The sequence below is a fragment of the Etheostoma spectabile genome, chromosome 23, assembly GCF_008692095.1.
Source record: "Etheostoma spectabile isolate EspeVRDwgs_2016 chromosome 23, UIUC_Espe_1.0, whole genome shotgun sequence".
Classification (NCBI taxonomy): domain Eukaryota; kingdom Metazoa; phylum Chordata; class Actinopteri; order Perciformes; family Percidae; genus Etheostoma; species Etheostoma spectabile.
This window is the reverse complement of record NC_045755.1, coordinates 9,035,794-9,040,305: the sequence shown is the minus strand read 5'-3', so window position 1 is coordinate 9,040,305 and position 4,512 is coordinate 9,035,794. Positions and strand designations below refer to the sequence as shown.

Here is a 4,512-nt window from a genome sequence, read left to right as displayed (position 1 = left end):
CCCCCCCCCCCCCCCCCCACCCTTTATTGACGTGTATTGCGTGAAGGTGCCTACTAGCAAACAGAGAAATGCCCCAGAGCTGCTGCGTGATGCACTACCAACAACGCAGAGGACCTAGAACTTAGAACAGTTTTTATGAGCTGTCGACACGAAAAACTGAGTTTTCATGAAGATAAAAGTGCAGTTACGTACGTAACCTACTGTATGAGCACAAATAGTGCGCACTATTCACCTGGGAACGACGTCCCACCCGAGTGGCACGCCTTCCATTTCCCTGTTGGATTTGTAATTGTTGGTTTTAGCTCGAGACTGGTTGGCCCCTGTTAGCAATACCAGTTGATAATGGCAGATAGAAGACAAAGCCAGACCCTCCTCCACAGCACTCCGAAGGAGGGTCTGGCTAATCCACACAGCATTGGAGGATGGGAGGGAAAGGTGCCCTGGTCGGTATTTCTTTAAACCAATCAGAATCGTCATGGGCGGTGCTGAACTGTAAAAACTGGTTCCCACTATATTCAATGGAGAACAAACTTCCTTTATATGATATTGTACCTAATGTATGAGCTTTAAAACAGCAGAAATTATCAATTATTTTGACTAATTGCTAAGATCAGAAGATGTAGAGTGGATAATCACAGGTGGGTGCATTGTATGTCAAAGTGTTGTCACTTTAAGGATACTGTTTTGAAACCATTCATGTAATATTTGGGCACTTAGTTGAAAGAAACAAAGTGTGTAAATATCAAATGTATGATATAGAATCTTTGAAAACGGGTCAAATTTGACCCGAGGACAACAGGAGGGTTAAGGTGTCCCCCCCCTGCTGGAGATCAGATAGAAAGCAGGTCTAAGGTGTCCCCCCCCTGCTGGAGATCAGATAGAAAGCAGGTCTAAGGTGTCTCCCCCTGCTGGAGATCAGATAGAATTACGGTTTAGGGCACTTCATCATTGGCAGCACTTCGCCGAATCAGATGCGTTGTCCTTTAATATTAATATTTAATATTATACAGTCTATGGATGAAACGTGTACAACAGGCTTATGGTGTTGTCATTTATACATATGTTTATTGGGTTTATTGTCTTTTCTGTCACTATTTTGTTTAATGGTCTTGAATAGTAGTTACTCTGTGTGTGTGCGTGCGTGTGCGTGTGTGTGTGTGTGTGTGTATGTTGAGTGAGTTGGACCTTTTTCTCGGTGGTGATGTACAGATGTTGGAGCTGGGGATCGAACAGCAGGTTCTTGTTGACCTTGTCTCCCGTGATTTCGGCCGGCTCCCGTCCGTACACGTCCGGCACGGCCGCCAGGTGCACCTTCAGCACCTGCAGGACACACACAAACCAGTAGTCTCGCATCCTGGGCGTCCTCCTCGGTGCTCAGTAAAAGCTGAGCTTTCTGTACGAAATGGGACACCTTGTCCTTTGCACCAAAGGACAGAGAATGGGACACAAAACAGAAAAGGTCCAGCTTTCTCTGGACAGACATCGGGCTCAGTCACATTCAAGTTCAGTTTTATTTGCATGCATCTCTTTGGGTTACACTTTACTTGAAGGTATCTACATAAGAGTGATATAACACTGTCATAAACGTGTCATTAACACTATAAACAAGTCATGAATGTGTATGACATATGACTGTCATGACTGTGTCATGTGTTCATAACAGCGTAATGTCACTCTTATGTACAGTTTTTACTACAGGTGTGCAAAAAAAGTCGATCATTTATGAATTGATTCAAGCTCTACTGATTCTAAATCGAGTCGTATTTTATATATTTTTTGTTTTAAAGAGTGTTGACAGAAAGCTCCGTGTTTACCTCTCCGGTGGCGGTGCCCAGGAACGCCACGGCGTGCTCCATCTCCACGGCCACGGCCACGGCCGTCATGTGACACTTCCGATCCAATAAGGGCTCGGACGTTAGGGCCAACTCGGCCTTGCTGGCCAATGGGGAGGGCAGGAACTCGGCTCCGCACTTGTACTTGAGGGCCATGTCCTTCTGACGGAGCAGAAGGGAAACCATTAGGAAAACATCCATATTGATACAGACTTTATTGGCTCACGGTGAACTGTTGGAGGCGGCTTTTCTCACCTGATTGCTGCTGCTGCACAGCTCTTCAGACTTGGAGGAGTAAGGCGAGTAGACGGCGGGCTTCCCGTTAATGATGCCGTTGTTGCTGTAACAGGCTCCTATTATCTCCACCAGCCTCTGATTAATGGCGTGAAGAGGGTACATGCCTACAAAACAGGAGCAGAAACACCGTTTGTACTTGTTTTCTGTAGTTTCCTCTGTTATTAAATCACACATCCGAGTCCATGTTTCCTGGCAAAGCAAACACTGACAAGTCAAATATCACAAACCAAAGTCAAAGCACTAGCTCTGCACAATCCACATTTGCAGTTTAATAACAGGTGGCGAACACCAGAAACATAGGATTATTCGGGAATTGCTGTAACATTTAAAGGTCCCATATTGTAAAAGTGAGATTTTAGTGTCTTTTTTTATTGTAAAGCAAGTCGAGGTGCTGTATAAATACTGTGAAAGTATCAAAACGCTCAATCCACAGATACATACAGCCCATATTCAGAAACTGTGCCTTTAAATGAGGCGTCAGGACATTGTGATGTCACAATTATACTACGTGTAGGTAGAAAGTGTTGCTACGTTACGTCATTACCCGGCTGCAAGGACAGTTTAGAGATCACGGATGCAGAAGAACCGAAAATGCCGACCAATCGGAGCAGGCTAGGATTTTTCTGGGCTGGGCGCCGGTCTCTTAAAGAGACAGATGCTAAAACGGAGCGTTTTGAACATTGTAATTGCAATGAAAAATTAATAAAAACATAGTTTTTCCTTTTTTCCAAGAGTTTTGATGCTTTTTTTTCCCAGTGTTTGTCATTTTTCTTGACGTTTTTAACACTGCGTAACACCAACTTATCAAGTTTAGTTTTACGGTTATTTTTTGGAATTTATGGTCGATAAACCTCATTAATAGGAAATTATACCTAATGTTTGAGTTAGAAAAGCAGAAATTAGGATTATTGAGCGACTAAAATTAAAGGAATGGATGTTATATAATCACAGACTGGATATTTCAACTTTTACTCATACTATTTCAAAAACACTTCCATTTGTTTTACAATGCTATAAATAGAATAAGACCCAAAATTAATGAAAGTAAAGATTTGTACTTGGCAAAGAGCGTTGGAATCAATCAGGTTATTTTGGGGAATTAAAAGAACATTGATACAGGACACATGAGGACAACTGGGGACAACATGAGGACAACATGATGACAACATGAGGACAACATGAAGACAACATGGGGACAACATGGGGACAACATGAGGGTTTAGGACTTCTCATCCATGTTGGCCTCAAAGTGAAGAAGGCCCTTTGAACCTTTGCTCTATCAAGATCTATCAAGAATGTCAAGACTGAAGCTGAGATTTCCAAAAACAGATTTGTGTCAAGCAGTCTGAGGAAAACGATTCGTTAAAGAGCCACGTGGTTGAGTGTCTTAAACACGGCCGTATAGTGGTGCTAGGAGGTCTAACTCTCCACGGAAAACCTATCACTGTCTCCTTGACCCGAGGCCAAACTTTCCGCCCAGCTCCATTGAACATCAACCAACATAAAACATCATGTGCCAGCAGACTACACTCACACACGGCTGAAGTAGATGGGTCTTCATCAGAGGAAAAGGCGACAAACAGCACCTTGTCAGAGGCGGAAACTGGTCCATACTCGCCTGATCGGGTCATATTCTGAGCCAACACCTGCCCTGGTGTTGCTACATAGGCAGCCTGGGAGATGAGGAAGAGATGGAATAAAGCAGAATGTTAGATTTTCACACTTACTACATGCATTTAGCTGATATAACAGAGCAACAGTAAAGGACCCCATAACAAAAACTTCTGGTTCAAGAGCTGTTTAAATCCAATTTATGAAGTTTTTTATGGGTCAGGGCCGAGGTATTCTCAAACCAAACTCATCCAAATGTAAAAATGTCCAAATGTGGTTCTGGGTCGCTGCTTTCCATTTAATAAAAGTGCTGACAACCTATCGCCAATTTACCAATTTTCATTGTGTCATTTTGGGACACCCGAAGCACTATTTGGGAAGATTTGCCGACTTTGAGACTCAGGAATTTGCACAGAACCTGAGAGTTTTCATATCCAGGCTGTGAAACCGGTTGTTGTGATCCGGCTGTGTGGTAGCCTGCTTTTAAAAACCAAATCTTTGTTTTGCTTGATTTGCTAAATTCTGTCATGGCTAAGGAACTTTTAAGCTGACTTTAGTTAGTACTTTAAGTCAACAAAAAAGCAACAAAAATGGCAAAAATGCAACATAGATAAGCGACATGCAATAACAGTGGGGGGCGGAATCAATACAACATGGTATCGGGATATTTTCCAATACTGTATCCATACACAGACGCCAAGTATCAATCTTTCTTTGGGGGGTTCAGCCTTTATTTTTGACAGGACAGCTGAAGACATGAAAGGGGAGAAAG

At 42.9% G+C, this 4,512-nt stretch overlaps 1 protein-coding gene and 1 pseudogene across 15 annotated transcripts in view; both read right to left on the bottom strand.

Moving 5' to 3' along the window:
- The window catches only part of nrcama (neuronal cell adhesion molecule a), a 1,100,153-nt gene that overhangs the window by 435,492 nt on the left and 660,149 nt on the right, over window positions 1-4,512 (bottom strand). The gene's annotated exons all lie outside the window — the stretch shown is intronic.
- The window catches only part of LOC116673021 (plexin-B2-like), a 279,884-nt pseudogene that overhangs the window by 55,626 nt on the left and 219,746 nt on the right, over window positions 1-4,512 (bottom strand).